We start from the raw sequence: 21,493 nt of genomic DNA, 5'->3' as shown, positions 1-21,493 counted from the left end.
GAGTGTCACGCGTGGTGGCGCAATTCCAAGATGGCGACGGCCGAATCTCGCCCACTATAGGCTTCAAAAGAGCGCTTCAGAATCCTACGGGTGACGTCACGGATACTACATCCATATTTTTTACAGTCTATGGTCTGTTTACGCACAAGCCAGTACCCAGTTAAGGCTACAGCGATCTATCACGCCACATTAAAGAGCGCCAAAACGGTATTTATTACTTGAATTTTCTAATGCAATGGACAGAATGTGAAATCTGAGACTTTTTCATATTGAAAGTAACAAATGAGGCGCACTATGTAGCCTACTCTTCATTATGTACAAACAGCATATACCGAAAGCTCGATTGGGATTTAAGAATAAATATTAGTTCATAAAAATGATAATCTATTCAAATCGAGAAATCGATTTTTTTTTACCCAGCACTAGCATGTTTTGTTGTTTTTGTCACTGCTGAGTGTGGTATTGAACACGAAAAGTGACACAGTTTCTGTTCATCTGTTCTCTTCATAAATAAATGCATAAACATATACAGTATGCTTGTATTGTAGGTTCATTATTAAAAAATAAAAATTTGAACAAAAATAAAAGCAATTAAATGTGTTATTATAATATGAAAATTAAAATGACGGGTAATAATAGATTATGACGGAATTTTTGCGACCCTATCCGTCAAAATGACGGACAATGAAAAAGTCTAACGCAACCACTGCATAGTACATAATTACTCGGTAAAATAAACATATACATTTTAATGTTTGTGTGTGTGTATATATATATATATATATATATATATATATATATATATATATATATATATCTACCGTTCAACAGTTTGCGGTCAGATTTTTTCTTTTTTTTTTTTATCCAGCAAGAATGCATTAAATCGATCGAAAGTGACAGTAAAGACATGTAACAAGTTACAAAAGATTTCAGTTTCATATAAATGCTGGGCTTTTGAACTTTCTATTCATCAAAGAACTCTGAAATAAAAAGACTAACAGTTTGCACAAAAATAATAAGCAGCACATCTGTTTTGAACAATGACAGTGAGAAGGAATGGTTTCTTGAACACCAAATCAGAATATTGAAATGATTTCTTTAGGATCATGGGACACTGAAGACTGGAGTAATGACTGCTGAAAATGTCAAAAATGAACTTTGCCATGACAGGAATAAATTACATTTTAAAATATATTTAAAAAGAAAATATTTTTAGTTGTAACAATATTTCACAATATTACTTACTGTATTTTTGATCAATTAAATGCAGCTTTTGTGAACACAACAGACTCATTTCAAAAACAGAAAAAGAAAATCTTACTGACCCCAGACATTTAAATGGCAGTGTACTGGATATTTACAAAAAAAAAGAGAAAATGTTTATGGGCCATTCTACAGAATTGGTTCAAAGTCAGAAAAAGAATTTGTATGTACACAAATTGGATAATACCCCAGGTACACATTTTTAATGATTGTGCAGTTAATTCTCATATAGTATTTTCAGAAAGTTTTAGAATATTTGTCCTTTCCCCACTACCGAAACAGTAATATATAATTTAAAAAGGGTTATATTGATCTATTAAGATTTAGCTTACAACATTGTAAATATATTTTTTGCAATTTTATTACAATTGTTTCAGAGGTAAATCAGTAACAATTAGATTTTTTACAATATTTCAAGTGTAATTTATGAGATTTTTATTGCATTTTGAATCCAATTTTTTTTTGTAAAAGGCAAAAAGTTGATCATACTGATTTCAAAGTTAAGGATTCATTAGTTTGAATATACATTGAATCAAAAACTATCATAAACATCATTACAGAATTTTAACCCACATACTAAACCACTACTAAAACATACTAAAATATAATTTTTTTTTTTGTTTTGATAGTGACAAATTAATGGAACAACACCAAAAAAAAACTGCCACTACCAAAACATCACAAAATGATTAGGTACTGACTGTTTCGGGAGTGACAATTTTAGATACTTTTAAACAGCTAACACACTGTTCTGAACAGTGGTACACATATAGAAACTAAATGTTATGGAACAACTCAAAAAAAAAAAAAAAGTTTGGTAGTGACGTACCTAAAATAGTTACACACAGATTCTGACTTTTTCCAGACAGGGTTAGGGTCTGGGACAGCCACCTCCCAACTAAAAGTACTAAATAATTGATTTTATTTATATTACGCTAACTGATATTTAAAATATTACTGTGGGTTTCAATAGATAATAGAAGGATCTTAGTAAACATCTAAGATTTGAATACTTAAATGTGTTACTTGGTTGTGGGACAGCAGTTTGGACCAATTCTGTAAAATGGCAAACATAACATAACTGGCATCATTATGCTGCCTACCGTTTAGAACAGGCTTTGTGTCTCTATAATACCTTAAAATGCTGTCTGCGTAGGCCGCACACTAGGTTTCGGAACAGAATCTTGGAGTCGGACTCATGCTTTCTAACATCCAGCCAAATGGCAACACAGACCACAGATGCACATCCAAAGGGATGCAAGATGGTCCTCCAGTATGCTCTGCCTGCAAGGGCAAAGTGCTCACAACATTATAGGAATGTCTTGAGATCAATGTTTTAAAATGGTTGGAAGCAACAGTGGCCTGTTAGCATGAAACATTCAAAGTAGTTCATGCTTCTGGATTGGTCTCATTGTATGGAGCTGACTGCAAAGAAGGTCTGCAGAATAACACAAAGTGAACGCAGAGAACAGACTTTCAAAGGCATCAGAAAGACTTTGCCGGAGAACACAGAAGAGAAAACAAGTAGGTGTGTGAAGACCGTGAGAGCGATAGAAGGGCAGCGAACCAACAACAACAACAACAACAACAACAACAACTCTGTGTATTTTAACCGAGTGACATGTCTGCAGGCCGGTCACATGAAACTTGTTTTTCCATTCGGTTTTTCTTTAGTGGCATCTGAGCACTTGCAAATGGAGGTTCACTTTAAAGTACTTTAACCTATTAGACCGCTGTCTGATGCAGGGTTTCTACAGGTTTTCTCAAGGTAGATTTGTGGCTTTTTAAATAACTTTTAAAGAAGAAACTTGTGTAATAAAGTGAAGGGAACATGACACATATATATAACACATCTATATATTCTCTATGTAAATGTTTACACTTTGAATATGCTTCAAACTGATCTCTATATCCTTTTTAATTTTACAAAAGGAAATGGCTTGAATACTTCTGCTTCTAACCACTAGAATATGGAAATAACTTAATCTAAAAAGATTCTTAAAGCAAGATGCACTTACTAAATTCATCAAAATGAAGTGAGTTCATGACTAAAACTAGAACAAATATCTGCCAACGGGCTCAGAAAAATGATGTTAATTCAAAGTAAAAACAAGTTATACCATATGACAGATATACTTATCAGTCAAAAGTTTTTGATGTTTTTTTAAGATTTTTAAAGAAATCTCTTCTGCTTACCAAGCCTGCCTTTATTTGATCCAAAGTACAGCAAAAACAGTACAATTCTGAAGTATTTTTACAATTTAAAATAACTGTTCCCTTTCGAGGGAACATCAAACTGCGTCCTCTAGGGGGGCACTATGGGGAACGTCTCCTTTGTGACCCGTGTCTGAAGTCTAAATACAAAAACTACAACAGCGTTGCACACAACACAACATCCTCCTCTTCTTCTTCAGCGACTGCTTTGTTTGAAGCTCTGCATTTAGAAAATGGTAAGCTTTCTCTCTTACCTCACTATGGCTGGAAACACTAGCAAGCGTTTAAGAAGTGCGTGGATCGCCTCTTGTCCGGCTTGCACTCCCCTTAGCATGGAACCGTATGTATACCGTTTCCCATAGCGCCCCCCCTAGAGGACGCAGTTTGATGTTGCTTCAAAGGGAACGTCTCAGGTTACGCATGTAACCATGGCTCCCTAAGAAAGGGAATGAGACACAGAGTCCTCTAGCATCATCGCCATGCTTCATGCTTCAGAAGCAGCAGCAAATGTTGTGTTTGACTGGTGACCTTTTATACAATGCGGCCGCGCCAGTGGTGATGTGCCAGCAGCGACGAGTCGTGCCGGAAGTTTTTTTTATGTAGACTTTAGACACTGGTCATGAAGGAGACTTTGCCCATAGTGCCCCGTAGAGGACGCAGTGTCTCGTAACCTGAGATGTTTTCTATTTGAATACATTTTAAAATGTAATTTATTCCCGTGATCAAAGCTAAATTTTCAGCATCATTACTCCAGTCTTTTTGAGCAGCAAATCAAAATATTAGAATGATTTCTGAAGGATAATGTGACTGGAGTAATGATGCTAAAAATTCAGCCTTGAAATCACAGAAATAAATGACATTTTAAAATATGTGACCCTGGACCACAAAACCAGTCATAAGGTTAATTTTTACAAAACTGAGATGTATACATCATATGAAAGTTCAATAAATAAGCTTTCTATTGATGTATGGTTTGTTATGATAGGACAATATTTGGCCGAGATACAACTATTTGAAAGTCTGGAATCTGAGGGTGCAAAAAAATCTAAATGCTGAGAAAATCACCTTTAAAGTTCTCCAAATTAAGTTCTTAACAATGCATATTACTAATCAAAAATTAAGTTGATATATTTGTAGTAGGAATTTTACAAAAAAATCTTAATGGAACATGATCTTTACTTAATTTCCTAATGATTTTTGCCATAAAAGAAAAATCAATAATTTTGACCCATACAATGTACTTTTGGCTATTGCTACAAATATACCCCAGCGACTTAAGACTGGTTTTGTGGTCCAGGGTCACATATATTCAAATAGAAAAATAGTTATTTTAAATATAAAAAATATTTTAAAATGTTACTGTGTTTGCTTTACTGCGGATCAAACAAACGCAGGCTTGGTGAAAGGAGACTTCTTTAACAAAAACAACATTAAAAATCTTACTGTTCAAAAATCTTTGATTGGTAGCGTATTTATTGTTGTTTCAAGCATCAACTCACTAATTCTGCTCTGTTTTTCAAGATTTCTTTTTACTTCTGCAAGTAAATAGTATTTAAATCTTAATTAAAGGATGTTCAGATATTTGTACTGATATTTTGCAATGCATGCAACATTCAATGCCATAACTTTGTCAATTTAATTTGTGCTCTTATAAGGGCAAACGAACACTGTAAGAGTTTAAGACACACAAAACCCTCTAAACTCTAAGAGCTTATCATTAGATTCACATTGCTTATTAACATGGGGAAAATGTAACTTAATTTCTATTTATTTATATATCACTTTTTTTCAAATTGTTCCAAGACAGCCCTGCAAAACATTTGACTCAGAAAGCAGCAAAGACAGTGTCAACGAAAACTCCACAAGATGTCCTGCTAAGTAGAATCCTTCTCCCCCTCAAAAAAACACCACTTAATTTCTACATCTCCTTGTGTGTTTATGTATCAATTATTTGGGATAACTTGGGAAAAAGCTTTGAGCTACTATTTAAATCCCCCAAAAGAAAATACATATTTAGTCTGAACCTAGACAAGTATAGAGAAAACAGAAAAACTACATATTTTGCTATTAAAAACAGAATAAATAAAAAATACACAAACAAATAAAGTAAAAATGAAAAGCAGATATTGATAGAAAATAATATTCCGCAAAAACGCCAGACGATGCCTTTACCAAAAGGTGACAGGCTCAAAAAAACCTTGCTTGGCCAATTTGCTGTTCTTTTCTGCAGCAAATTAAAGATTCCTAGTTATTTTTACAAAACCTTTTGTGAGACTGCATGATGAATCTCTATAAACCAAGTAAATATGCCATATATCAACCTTAAAAATACCAATTATAGACAAGAGGATTTTAATAAACCTGCTTTTGATAGACCTTGTAACCATAATAGTCCAAAGTCCTTGAGTTAATGGACTCCTGACAGTACATTTCCACTTCATTTTGACTTTGTGCCATAGAGAAAAATGATAAAACGAATTCTGAAACAACAGACACACTGGTTGAAAATAACACAAGGGCTTCAAGCGAACAGCGGTGCTTCATATGTATTGCCAGAGGCATCTCTTTAGACAGCTATAAAGTAGCACAAAATATATACACACTGGTGTGTATAAAAGATAAATTTTAAAAACACACTAAATATTTGATCATTTCAAGTGCTGTAAGCACACAAACATTGCATTAACAAAGCATTTTGGGCTTTTATGTAGATAAAGCAATAATGGCTCTAACAGGCAGGGTAAAAAGAACATTTTTAAAAGGTTAGTTCACCAAAAAATAAACACTTTGTCATCATTTACACAACCTCACGTTGTTTCAAAACTGTATGATTTATTTTCTTCTGTGGAACACAGAAGACGATATTTTGAAGAATAATGTTAACCAGACCATTGTATAGACATTTCCCAAAATATCTGCTCTGCAGAAAAAAGCAAGTCAGACAGGTTTGGAACAACAAGAGGGTGAGTAAATTATGACAGAATCTAACAGCCATGTTACCAAAGATCTAATGAAACACATCTTTTAAAACTTAATTTGGCCAAGATGGTGTTTGCAAAATACATCACCTCCTACATATGAAGTGAGTCAGCATAAAAGGTCTGGAAATTCCCAAATGGAACACTGATTTTTAATGGTTTTGTTTTACAAATGCAGATGTTAATTCTAAAATAAGAGTTAAAATTACTATGCGTATCGGCATCGGCACGACTGCTGGGACTCTGTTGAACACCTGTAGCCCAGAAGGTCAAGGCCAATCACAAAAACCATCAGGACTTTAATGACGTCCCCACTAAAGCATACTGATGACCTTCCGCATCTAACGGGTCAAGCCGACGTGCTTGGCCTCTCGGGATCCTGACAGAAGTTCGCCACGGCGGGGCGGAACACGTTTTGTCTGTTTCCTGGAGATCAAAGGCCCGGTAGAAACACAGTGTTCGCAGAACAGTCAGAACGAGCCTGTGTTCATCAAAACATGATCCTGTGTTTAAATTGCGTGTTCTATTGAAGCCTTAGAGTGCAGTTGTTAAAGGAGTAGTTCACTTTCAGAACAAAAATGTACAGATAATGTACTCACCCCCTTGTCATTCCAGATGTTCATGTCTTTCTTTATTCAGTCGTAAGGAAATTATGTTTTTTGAGTAAAACATTTCAGGATTTCTCTCCATATAATGGACTTCTATGGTGCCCCCAAGTTTGAACTTCCAAAATGAAGCTTCAAAGGCCTCTAAACGATCAAAACTGAGGAAAGAAGGGTCTTCTATCAAAATTTTCTTAAAAAAAAATAAATAATAATAAAATTACAATTTCTATACTTTTTAACCTCAAATGCTTGTCATGTCTGGTTCGGCAAGACAAGCGTTTGAGATTTAAAAGTATATAAGTTGTAAATGTTTTTAGAAAATAACTAGATAATAAATCGTTTCACTGGATAAGACCCTTCTTCCTTGGCTGGGATCATTTAGCGCCCTTTGAAGCTGCATTTAAACTGCGTTTTGGAAGATCAAACTCGGGGCACCATAAAAGTCCACTATATAGAGAGAAATCATGAAATGTTTTTCTCAAAAAACATCATTTCTTTATGACTGAAGAAAGAAAGACATGAACATCTTGGATGACAAGGGGGTGAGTACATTATCTGTAAATGTTTGTTCTGAAAGTGAACTACTCCTTTAAGATAGGACTGGGAATAGGATTGACAAGAATTGTAGTACTAGCAACCGTTGATGAAGTACATACTAAACTAAAGGTCCATTTAAAAGCAGCTTAAGCTTGAAGTAGCTTACATTACAGACCATTTTTATGTTCAATGGTGGCCAAAATTATTAGAACACTACTATTTTTACAAGGGATGCACCGATACCACTTTTTCCAGTAATCGCCCGATACCAATACTTTTATTTTTGAAACTTGTCGATTCCGAGTACCGATACCGATATTTTTAAATTTACTGGAAAATTAGTACAATATTGGCTACAGAAACTAAAATAATATGTATTATGGTAGTTTGTTAACTTCATTTTATCAAATAGACACAGTCAAACCAAAATTTATTCAGACACCTTGAAAATTTCTCATGTTGTCACAGTTTATTCGCTACAGTTTAGAAAATGGTAATAAAATATGACAAGAGTTAAAATGTGTCAGAACAAATTCATCTTGATAATGTCGGATAACTTTAATAGAAAGGTACGTAGTGCATTACAATCAACCAAAAATGATTTAGACAACCATTAGTATGACAATATTTACACAACTATCAATACTTTGTCAGGTGCACCCTCAGCCTCAATGACAGCCTGTAGTCTCCTGGGAATACTGTTAACCGGGTATATGCAAAACTGAATTTGTAATTGTTGGTCCCAAATTATCAATTTTACTGGTAGTCCACTGTATTAAACTTTTTTGGGTATATTATGTCACAGTTTACTTTATTTTGCTATGCTCACTTATGTAAATTAACTAGTCCCGCACCCACTAGTAAAAAAATATATAATAAAAATTACATGTGGTGTCTGAATAATTTTTGGTTTGACTGTATATCCTTCAGTTATTTCTACAGTTAATTATGCCCATTAAAATGTATTTTACAAGTTTTTGTTACTTTCACTGTTCATTTTTTGCTCCATGGTACATCATCTTTAATTCAATAGCAATAGAGCAGCTCCATTGCTGTGGCTTATTGCTGTAAATTTAACGTTTGTTTTTATCTTTTCATATGCTTAATGAGGCTCAGAGGTGGCAGGAGTGCAATCAAATTCCTAAATTCATGTTGAGATTAATGTTTTAAATCTACATTTTTTTAATACAGAAATATTAAAGATTTAAATAACTGCCAGCAGGTGGCAGCAAGACACTGATTTAATTATTACTGAATCATATCATCCATTTGATTTGTTCGAACGGATGGTTCGTTCAGGAATAAAACGAGTGACTGTCTTTATGAATGGGAAATCGAATCATTTCACTAGATTCATTTAAAAACGCAGGTTCATTCATAAACGAAACACCGCTGTGTTTGAATGGAGATGCGCAGCGGCTCAGTTGTGAATTTCAGACTAATTTTGATGACGAAATAGAGGAAAATCAGACAATGCAAGTCACTTAATAATAACTTCTTGTTTATTTAACTGCTGTAGGCTATTAAATCAATATCTCATTTACAAACTCCCTTAAAAATAAAGTAAAAGCTTAGTTCGCGATATAACAAAGCTCTATTATAATCAACGACGCTGTCTATATGCACAATCAGTCTCTTATTTACACTCTCTCTATACTTTATTTATGAAAGGATTGGTGAGATATGTCTGCGATACTTTACTCAACGTAGCAAAAACACGTAGATACCTTTAAATCTCCCCTGAGCGCAAACACAAATATGCTGATCGGGTCAGTCGCACATGGTGCTCCTAAATATTATTTCACAGTCGCACGCAGCAATTTTTTGTCGCAAATGATTTAGATTTATAAATTAGTTTTAATTCAAATGACACGTATGCTAAGTGAGCGAACATCAATAAATATTACGCAACATGTGTGCTCTCTCTCTCTCTCTCTCTCACTGCCGTTTAATAACTTGTGCATTGTTTTCCTTACTTGTTTTTGACATATCCGACCGAACTTTCCAGTGATATCTGTGAGAAAGGGACATTCATTTGACAAGCTCGCGCATCTGCGCCACCGCACGCTCAATCCACTCTGCGTGCTTTGCTTATCAGCTATCAGTTGTCTTGCACACATCAGCTATACAGGCATTACTGAATGTTTAACATTATATTAATTGCATACATATACTTCGTAGGTATCCTCAACCTCTAAGGACTCCATTCTGCAGTTTGTTGTTCTGTTGTCGATGTTTCTTTGTCTGAATATGCACTTGTCACAGCTGTTTGGTATCGGGGGATGTTAACGAGCACGAGTACAGGAGCTCAGTATCGGCCCGATACCGGTACATCCCTAATTTCTACAAGCTAAAAAATGGTTTTAAGTCAGTCATTTCTATCTTTTACATTTCCAAACATTCATTTTGCCATTAATTGTAATAATAAAGTGAGATTTTGGTTCGCACAAGGAGTCTGCCAACAGCCAGTGCTCCACACAGAGATCTGATCTCATCATTATCCAGTCTGTCTGGAATGACATGAAGAAACATAACAAACATTGACAGACTAAATCCAGAAGAACTGTGGCAACATCTCCAAGATGCTTCAAGAGATCTACCTGAATAACTATGTGCAAGTGCACCTAGGGCAAAAGCTGCTTTAAACGCAAATGTTGATTTAATTTAGTTAATAGAAGTTAATTTATAAAGAAAATCTATTTATGACATTATTTTTGACAGCATCCTCTTTTTACAGCATTTTTACACAAGTGACTAAAACTTTTAACAGTACTGTAGCTTTGCAGGTAGGTTTCTTGAAGCATCTTGGAGACGTTGCCATAGTTCTTCTGGATTTAGTCTGTCTCAGTTTGTTCTGTTTTTTCATGTCATTCCAGACAGATCTCTGTGTGCAGCACTGGCTGTTGTCAGAATCCTTGTGCAAACAAAAATCTCACTGGATTATTACAATTAATGGCAAAATGAATGTTTGGAAATGTAAACTGATATTTCCTGCTGACACACTACAGCAAAACATAGAAATAACTGAAATGTTCTAATCATTTTTTTAATAAGCACAGTGTTCTGAAAAAAAAAAAAACAATAACAAGGATTTAATTCAGGGAGCCATTACATGCAACACAAAATGAGTTACTCCCTAACATTGCAGGGAACCGACTACAGACGTCTCAGACCTTGGGGCAGGGAGGCTTCTGAGACAAACACTTGAGAATGTTCATGTCTTGTATATTAAAAAGATATATCGCCCTGTGAAAGGAGGAATGGACAAAATTAAATTGTGCATCTTTCTCTCTCTTCAATCGCACTGGAGACTCAATCCCACTCCACCTACGTGCTCTCTGCAAGCGTCATTGTTTGGGGTTCTTAGAAAGATGCTCTAACAAAATAGAAGAGCATGGAAAAGGTTGCTTATGCCGAAAAACAAGCAAGCTAGTGTTAATTAAATGCGTTCTCTGAATCTAAAACACAGCAGATGGATTTTTTTTTTTCCCTGGCCGCAAGTGCATATGGCATCAATTCTGGAGTGTGGGAATCTCCAAGAGAGAAAAATCTGTGAATGAGAAGTAATGAATTCTAATGCATCCATTCTCTAGCGAACATCGTCAAGGCTGTCTGTCAATCTCGCAGTGAATACAGAGTTTCAACCAATCTATTTCAGGACCAATATGTCAAATGTCAAACACAGTCTGTCACTCAACAACGGTTTCGTCTTCGAATGCTTGCAATGTTCTCATACGCTGAGATATTGCTGACCAATTCCTGATGTCTGCAGAGTCTCAAAAAGGTTGAGAGGAGACACTTCAATCAAGTTCTTTAACACCAACATAAATAGTGCTAAAAATAGCCAAATGGAAAACATGACCAACAGATAAAGGCATTTTAGCTAGGTTTTATTTAGTGGTTCTCATTAGGACTGGGTTAAAAAAAAAAAAAAAAAAATACAAATTTCTCGATTTTAATCGATTCTCATTTTTACGGAACAATATTGAATCTTAAATCCCAAGTGTTGATTAGTCTAGCCTGTTTTTAGTTAATGAACGGAACATTGTGGACACCTCACATCCAATAAATAGAAATAATCTTTGTGCTTTGTTACTTCTGATTAAACAAAGCCTCAGATTTAAAATTTTGTCCATTTTATTACAATATTCAAACAATAAATGCCAATTTGACGCTGTTTGAGGGACTGCTGTAGTGCCTCAGTTCAAGAGCACGAAATGTACATTAACTGATCGTCGTCTCCTCTTCAACCAGTTTCAGCACAAAATAAACATGAATAAACATCCGAAGGTATGTTGAAAAAGCGTACAAATTACAGAAACCCCTATCCTGTCCCCTGTAATTGTTTCAAATCAAAGGCATCAGTATAAAAGCTTGCAAACAATATGAACTCAAAGAGCATTTTGCTAAATATATGCATCATACAACATTATATATATATTAATTTTATCAATTTATTAAAAAAAAAAGTTTCATTATAATTATGTTTGAATAAATCTATCAAGTTTTTATGACAGCCACCATTTAAAAGTTTATATAAAAAACAAAACAAATCAGGAGTAGAAATATAATTACTAATTAATTTAAGTGTTTGTATACAAATTAGTTCATTTTAACCTTCAAAATTCAAGTAATGTAATACCAACTCACCCTATTTGTGCATTTGACAGCATTAGTTGAGAGTTTTTTTTTATTTAGATTTAAAATTGAAGTGAATCGCAAGCTCAGAATCGAATCGAATTGTGAAATTTGTGTCAATACCCAACTCTATTTCTCACAGAGGTTCTCTATTTATATAAAAGTAGTAAAATAATTTACTTTATATATCGTTTCTCTTTCTTTCTTTATTATGTATTTATTTACTTATATTTATAATACTATTGAAAATTGCATTAGACATTCAGGAACTTCGGGTTAAAAAGGGTTGAGAACCAATGATTTAAAATAACACTTTAATAGTGCTCAAAATGTGTCAAATTAAATTTTAGATTTTCATCTTACTGATTTAAACAGTTTATTAAATTATGCCAATTAATTCGCTTTTGGTCAATTTGGGGGGCAATTATGCTGTCATACCCTGTATATCATCTAATATACTACATTTTCCCACTACAGCAATAAATTCAGTGAACAGTCACACAGCTGAAGAAGGACAATCGTTTGATTTGCTGTTTTCATAGCAACCGCTGCAGTTGACGTTGGAACTATATCCTCTATTTTTAGACTCATTAAATGCATAATGTCTTTGGCTAATTCACATGTTTCACCTTTTGAGCGCTTATGGATTACGGGTGCAGGGGACAAGCGTTTGGACAGTGGGCAGTATTGTTCAGGTCCTCTGAGCCCCCATTACTGAGCTCAGGCAAAGCTGCTAATGTGGAGCGCAGCTAACCAGACACAGCGCTAAGCCCGGGCATGAGAATTTCAACCTCACATAGCCAGGGTCTTACAGAGTACACAGTCAGTCTACAAACCGTGCTGTTGACACACTAATGACATTCCTCAACTTTGGAGTTTAGACTCAGCGCTTTTAAGAGCACAAACGTCTTGGCAAAGAGATCAAAATATCTTAGAACTTTAGTTTGTTATTTTTATAATCATACATTGATTTATTTTAGTTGCAATATCAACACCCATCTAATTGTAGTTCTCAATAAGCAGTGATTTCTGCCAAACCAGTGAAGTCATGTTGAATATTTTATATGTTGTCCTTACTACCTTTCTGGGCCTTGAACGTGGTAGTACCGTTGCCGTCTATCCAGGGTCAGAAAGCTGTCTGAATTTGTGTTCTGAAGATGAACTAAGGTCTTACGGGGTTAGAACAACATAAGGGGGAGCAATTAGTTACAGAATCTTCATTTTTGGGTAAACTATCACTAAGTTAAAACACGTCAGACTAGTCAAACAAATAGCAAGGCACCAGTGTTTATGCTTTTTGGAAAGTCGTCCTAGTTGACTTTGGATTTGAAAACTGAGATAGGAGAAACAATTTAATACTGAAACGTCAAACACTTTAACAACTGAAATACCACAGATCAACTTTTGGCAGAATACCGCTGCTAATTGCACACCTATAAAGACACTTTGGCACGAGTAAACTTTTACCTATGCTAGACATTTTAAAAACACATTTACCATATTCCGTTGGCCACCATCTTGAACACGGTTTAGAAACTTTAAGGCAAAAGCGAACAATGTTGTCCTAACATGACACAAGTAAATATTAAATGCAACCCTAAAGCTCTCATACTCCTCGCTTTCCTAATTACAAGATTTCTCAAAAATGCAAATTGTTGGCTTTGGGACAATGGAAAGAGCAGCCCAGAGGGCCAGGCGAACAGGGGGAGCAGAGGGCAGGAGGGGACTGACTGCCAGATTGGTCCCACTGAGCCAATGTTTCCTTCATATGTTCAAGTCCTGGCACCATCCTTCATACATTCACATGTAACCAGGCAACTGTACAGTCGGCTGGACGTAATGCCTAACTGAACGAGTACAAGTGCTCCTATTTAATAGAGAAGGAAGGGAGTTTCATTCTAGCAAGTCAGGTGGCTGAATCATTTTAACTGAGGTGACCAAATGATCATGCCTTCTTACGGTTTGCCAACAAATCTGCACCTATCAGGTGGGAACATGTGACTGTCTTTGAATGAATTGGTTGAATTAATGATTCAGTGACTCAAAGACACTTTACTGACACAGTGACTTAAGAAGTGAATCATTCACTGAATCAGTTCTGTTATTCTGAATCTGTTGTTTAAAGTGATAGTTCAGCCAAAACTGAAAATTCTGTCATTAATTACTCACTCTCATGACGTTCCAAACCCGTAAGACCTTCGTTCATCTTCAGAACACAAATTAAGATATTTTTGATGAAATCTGAGAGCTTTCTGCATAGGCAGCAACGTTACTACCACATTCAAGGTCTAGAAAGGTAGCAAGAACATCGTTAAAATACTCCATGTGACATCAGAGGTTCAACCTTAATTTTATAAAGCTACGAGAATACTTTGTGCGCAAAGGAAACAAAAATAACTTCAGTAATTTCTTCTCTTCCCTGTCAGTCTTCGTTGTGCATTCACAAGAGTACAACATGCATCGTGGGCCTTAAACGTGGTTGTACCATTGCTGTCTATGCAGTAGGGCTTCACTGATATTTGAAAAAACGTATAATTGTTGCGCAATTCAAGAATTAATAATCATCATAGAAAATAAACATAATAAAAAAGTACAATAAAAAAAAATACTTTTTGCCTTATTTTGGGTTATTTAATACATTATTTGACTCACCTTATTGACTATCAAGTCAGACCAATCAAGGATCCAATATGTTATGGTATTAATAATGAAAGATGTTTCTTACCCTAAAATAAGAAGAAGTGCATGGTACCATGTCTTTCACGAGGTGAAATGTTATCGCATCAGTGATAACTTTCTGCCCCTTGGAACCCTTCTCATATGGTGTAACACTGGCAAAACGCATCAGAAATATTTTTTTTGCTTTGGACTGCAATCAGATCTGATCTGATTTTGCACTCATAATAGAGAGCTTTGTGGTCTGACCAGAGTATGTGAGCGGAGAGCAGATTTGCGATTTTGAATGGAGCGAGCAGATTTTTGTTTTAAAAAGTCGGAGCGTCGTGGAATTCATTCGCTCCAAGAGCACTCCACTACCGCTCCATCACGAGTATAATTCATGCTAACAGCCCATAATATAACTGCAATATTTAGCAAGAATTCACATGTTAAACATATTTAGCTTGATACAGATGGATCACTCAATTCAGAAATAATGTGAATTTTATGATGACGGCAATGGACATGGACATGAGTAGGAAATTAGTTCAAGAAATTAGTTTGTTCCTTTTAGATAGGCTACTGAATATTTTCAGGTGAAAGCATGATTTATACAGCACTTATTTACACCAAAGTCCCTTTAAGGCCAGTCATTTCACTCAGCGGCTATTTTTAAGTGCAGATCCTATCTCTTTGAATGGGGAAACATCAAATTCTCCAAAACTGTTCTCTAAGCTTACGATTAAATTTCATATATGAAATCACTAATGAAATTTGCCTCAAATTTTGTTCCTTGTGCTCCAATAGTGTTAAAAAAAAAGCATATTTTTCACGCTAGATCAGCCAGTGCGCACTCCCAGCAAAGTACCTGTTTTTGGTCATCATCATCTTTTCTGTAGCCAAAATATTTTCATATAACTGACGATACGTTTCTTTTTGCGACCAAATCTTCCATTTCTGTGCTTTTCTCAGGGTCAGAAAGCTCTCGGATTTCATAAAAATACCTTAATTTGTGTTCTGAAGACAAACGAGGTCTCAGGGGTTTGGGACGACATGAGTGTGAGTAATTATTGACAGAATATCCCTGTAAAAAATTATTTGTTAAAAAAAAAAAAAAAAAAAACTCTTCTGCTGTGCATTGCTCAGAGATGTACAAACAGTCGCTTCTTAATTATAGTTACTGATTTTTTTTTATTTTTTTTTTAAATTACATTATTACAAGTTATGATTCTTTGGAGATTTGCTACAAAAGCAATGCAGAGGCTGGACCTCTTGGAATTAGAATAGTTTACTCCCAAATTCAATTGCTACATAAGCTCCATATATGGCAGCGTTGAGAATAAAGTATGATTTCATTCGACTCTGTGTATCTTTAAGAGTTCATTGGCGAAACATCAGAGTGGGATGTTTTTAACACAGTCTAATAACCACAGCATATTGCATATTTAAGGATATATCTTGCCAAAGGAACAATCTGTAATTTCTGGGCCAATTTTAAACCAAATCTAGCCTCCTGAGAAACAAAGAGCAACACGACCTCAAGCGCATGAATATGAAATAGCAAAATCGTTAACAAAACTCTCTTTTTTGATAATGCAGCCTTTGGAAAAATGTCAAAAGCTAATTTCACAGTCAATCAATTTAAATTTTTAGCAAAGTAATGACATACATTGAGATGTGTGATTAATTCAGCATGAATTGAGCACAAAGAGAATTAGAAAATAACATTTTAAGCATCCTATATAAATGTAAGGTATTTAGAGGTCAGGAAACATGATTAATTGCATTCGTTTTTGCTAATAATTGCTAATAATTGTACTAAATGAACACGCCAACTTGACGGCTCTAGTTTACATAACTTCTACCCAAAAGGTCTAGGATTCCAGCTTTTCCTCCCACTTGAGTCTTGACTATTTGCAGAGGCTCTTGCAACCAAGGCCGCCAAAGTGTCATTCAGTTGCCTTGGCAATCGCTCCTTGAATACACTCAGGTTCATCCTCTGAGGCTGATGTACACACATATGCACTTCATTTTGGAATACAGCACAGAAGCTATCTAGGTATGTGCATTAGTTCAACTTTTAAAACAATTTTACATATTAAAACAGCCATGGAACGTGGTGGAATGCCTAAAAATATAGATTGGAAAAGGATCAAGGTCAATTAATCAAATGTTGAATTGATTCATTCCAAATAAAGAGAGAGAGAGAGAGAGAGAATAATCAAATGAGATGAACACGAGCCTTTCCTCTGTAAAGAAATTTCACCCTGATATGAGTGAGCGATTAAATCACATTTGCAGTTCGGCCCATCTGATGTGAATGAGCAATTTAATTCTTTCCTGTTGCTTAAATAGATGAAAACAAACTAGACAGACAATCCGGAAGAGCGGAGAATTAAAACAAGAACATTTCCTGAAATGGTATGGCATTTAGACAGGGAGAACATGAAGTTTCCTGTGTGTGACTCAACTTTGGTGTTAAACGATGTCAGATGCACTCTGCTGTTCGGAGATTAATCAGGTGCAGTGGATTTATTGAGACAAGACTACAGTAGTCAACATTCGAAGTGGATCAAAACCTTACATCAAATTTGTCCTAAAACCAAAAAGAATACCCGTTCTTATCTTAGGACAACTTTTTTGATCCACTTCGAATGGTGACTACTGTAGATTCCAAATGCTACTGTTCTTCGTTGAGTAAAACAGGATTGATGTGAAAATCATGAAAATCCCTCTCACTCATTATTCTGTGCAAGGGCCTTAAAAATGCGAGGAGGAGAGAGGAGCAAAGTAACGTAATTCTTCTCTTTTGCAATAATTACCATAATGGCACTAAAATGATGTCTATTCATCAGCTTACAACTGTCAACCCATAATTCATTTCACTATTTCCCTATTCCATCTCCAACGGTCTCATAAGTGGCAAAACGCTATGTCAATGTTACTCTCTGACCTATTACCTGCTCAAGTTTTGTGGCTGTCAATCATATCTAAAAAAATAATAATAATAATAATAAAATACACTTTCTCGTAAAATTTGATCATGAAATGTTACCATTTGCAACCCTTTGTACCTTTTTGACTGGAAAATAAGGCTTAAATTTTAAAAAGCAGAAAGCAAAAGGGGTTTGGGGATGTTGAAAAGACTGCATTTTTTTTAAAATGGGAACAACGTGCACCTTTAAAGCTGAGGACACAACGTTTTTTTTTTTTAAAGCACAATTCTACAAGAAAGGTAACTTACTAAAAAAGTGCTGGTGCTTAAAGTGCTTCACTGAGCTGAAATTTAAAATTAAAACATCTTTGAAATGTATACACTTTCCCCCATTTAATTTCATACGACTAGATCATACAGTATGTGGCTTATTATCTAATCATCTAATGCTGTCTCTGGACCAGGGCTTGACATAACCTGGGAGGTTGATGGCTTTGTGTCAGAGCATTGGTTATGATTTTCAGACCGATCAGGCCTTAGCTTAACATTCTTAACAAAAAAAGTTGTCAATCGTTCTTTTCATCTTCTCTCATCATCCGCGGCTACATCTTCTGTTTATCTGAAGGGCCTAGGGCTAGGCTACTCACCTCTCTCTGTCTGACTACAGCACATGCATTTTCAAACGTACACACACGTACAGGAATATCTGGACCACCGCCAATCAAAGGGGGGCTGCCCTTCTCTATCTCTGGTTGGTTTGAACCATGATATGGGCCTAATGTGTGTCTGTTGAACCACAGTCTGGTCACCGATGCAACCTCAGTTTTTTCACTCTAGAGCCCTGAAAACTATTAGATATAATTAAAAGATATATAGAGAATAATTTTATTTTGTCATATTTTGGATTTATGAATTTATGAAAACTTTGTTTTGAAGTATAGCCAGGCTATTCGTTATGTTCATATATTCGTTATGAAGAAAATTTGTTAGCCTAGCCTAAAGTTTATTTAATATTCTTCATAACAAATTTTAAGATGAAGGTAAAAGTTAAGAAAAAATTGAATAAGCCTGTGGTGTATAGATAGGGCTGTAGGCTATTTTTTTTTATTTAATTAAGGCTATTTCGACTGCATTAAAAAACAAAACCATTTAATTTGCAATGATAACTTATGAATTAAAAGACAGACAAGAAATCACAACAAGAACAATCAAGATTTTTCTTGTAACGTTGTCAAAAAAAAAATTCTTGATTACATGAAATAAATACTGAATGATGTTTGACAGTGACACCAGTTGCAAATATTAAAAATGTTTTAAAAAATCTTTGTGAAAACAAGTGACAATGACTGGTTCTTGAATTCTAAGATTATAATCTTTAGACACCACACACTTTTGCGTCTTTGTCTGCCAACTGCAATCAACGATTTAAGCCTAACTAGAACAGACCCGGTCTGACTGGGCACAATCAGTTGTCAAGACCAAATTTAATTCATAATCGGCCTGAGAGTCGTGCAGTGTGTTTTTGGCTTAACATGATACATTAAGACAACTAACACAGAGCTGCATGATTTGAGCTTTTTTTTTTATTTTTATTTTTTTTATAAAAGTTGAGTGTTTGATGGGGCTTGTTTGCAGGGCTGCACGATTTGGCCAAAAAAATCTGTGATTACATATCAATATGACTGTTAAATATATTTATTATTATTATTATTATTATTATTATTATTATTATTGTTAATTATTGTTAATTTTATTACCAAGTGAAAATATTAAAACAAGAAACTACTATTGTAATATCTCTCTGTATAATAAAAAAAATTACAGTGCTAATATTTATGGCTGTTTTAATTTCTTCATTTTTAAACTATAAATCATAGCACTTTAAGTTTTGCAGAAAACTGCCACATTATCCCATGTTGACATTAAAGGAGACCTATTATGCCCCTTTTTACAATTCGTAATATGTGACCCTGGACCACAAAACCAGTCATAAGGTTAAATTTTACAAAACTGAGATGTATACATCATATGAAAGCTCAATGAATAAGCTTTCTATTGATATATGGTTTGTTAGGATAGGACAATATTTGGCCAAGATACATCTATTTGAAAATCTGGAATCTGAGGGTGCAAAAAAAATCAAAATACTGAGAAAATCACCTTTAAAGTTCTCCAAATTAAGTTCTTAATGCATATTACATTTTGATATATTTATAGTAGGAATTTTACAAAAAAACCTTCATGGAACATGATCTTTGCTTAATTTCCTAATGATTTTTGGCATAAAAGAAAAATCAATAATTTTGACCCCTACAATGTATTTTTGGCTATTGCTACAAATATACCCCAGTGACTTAAAGGAGAAGTCCGGTGTGATTTTGACCTAAAGTGTATTGAATCATGATACCGAGTGTGAACGTACCTTGAATATCTCATCTCGGTTTGTGTCCTGCTGTCCGAAATCTGGGGTCAGTTAGCCGATGCTAACAATAGGTGAGTCAATAGGGCATCGAAGTAGCCATGTAAATAAATCACTGTTTTATGCCATTTACGAGGCACAAAGTAGCTCCACACTTCATTGGTAGACTTCCAAGGGTCCTGACATTTAAAACGAGACATTGAGAACTTTGAAAAAGCACTGGTAGTTGATTTACGAGAAGATTTATACAGACATTCCCCTTAGTAAAATCACCGGCCGCCGCCATCTTGAATTTAGTCACGATAAGTCGAGTGACGAGCAGGAAGGAACTTATCAGGTTATCAACTTATCAGGTTGTAGTTTCCTTCCTGCTCGACACTCGACTTATCGTGACTAAATTCAAGATGGCGGCGACCGGATTTTTTCTTGCAGGAACTGTCTGTATAAATCTTCTCGTAAATAAACCACCGGTGCTTTTTATGAGTTCTCAGTGTCTCGTTTTAAATGTCAGGGCCCTTGGAATTCTACCAATGAAGTGTGGAGCTACTTTGTGCCTGTGAAAAACTTTGTTTTTCGTGCATGTCTCTTTAAATGCAAATGAGCTGCTGCTCCCCGCCCCCTTTTCCAGAATAACATCTTGCCTTTACAGCTCATACCTCAGATACTGCCGAAAAACATCTGTTCGGTTTTAATTATCACGTCTATCATGCTGAAATCATGCGTTTTGAACCAGGTTAGTTTAAATGTCTGATATAGGGTTTTCTGAGCGCTAACTTTCAGGTCTTATTGTGCTTAAACTGTCAAATACACACAAGATTATGTTAACAGCACAGGAGTTACAAAAACAGACGGTTATGTCTGTAAAGGTAAACAGCTGGGAAAGAAATAGCATGTTTATATTACATGTTTATATCGCCACAGCCATATCACCCTGCAGCCCAAGACCGGTTGCTCACTGAAGCTAAGCAGGGCTGAGCCTGGTCAGTACCTGGATGGGAGACCTCCTGGGAAATCTAGGTTGCTGCTGGAAGAGGTGTTAGTGAGGCCAGCAGGGGGTGCTCACCCTGTGGTCTGTGTGGGTCCTAATGCCCCAGTATAGTGACGGGGACACTATACTGTAAAAGGCACCGTCCTTCGAATGAGACGTTAAACCGAGGTCCTGAGTCTCTGTGGTCATTAAAAATCCCATGGCACTTCTCGTAAAGACTAGGGGTGTAACCCCGGTGTCCTGGCCAAATTCCCTCCA

At 35.4% G+C, this 21,493-nt stretch overlaps 1 protein-coding gene across 1 annotated transcript in view; it reads right to left on the bottom strand.

Moving 5' to 3' along the window:
* adcy5 (adenylate cyclase 5) overlaps positions 1–21,493 on the bottom strand; it is a 181,790-nt gene that overhangs the window by 129,242 nt on the left and 31,055 nt on the right. The window lies entirely within an intron of this gene.

The sequence above is a fragment of the Garra rufa genome, chromosome 8 (assembly GCF_049309525.1).
Source record: "Garra rufa chromosome 8, GarRuf1.0, whole genome shotgun sequence".
Classification (NCBI taxonomy): Eukaryota; Metazoa; Chordata; class Actinopteri; order Cypriniformes; family Cyprinidae; genus Garra; species Garra rufa.
The sequence above is the reverse complement of the archived record's forward strand: the minus strand, read 5'-3'. Positions and strand labels throughout refer to the sequence as shown.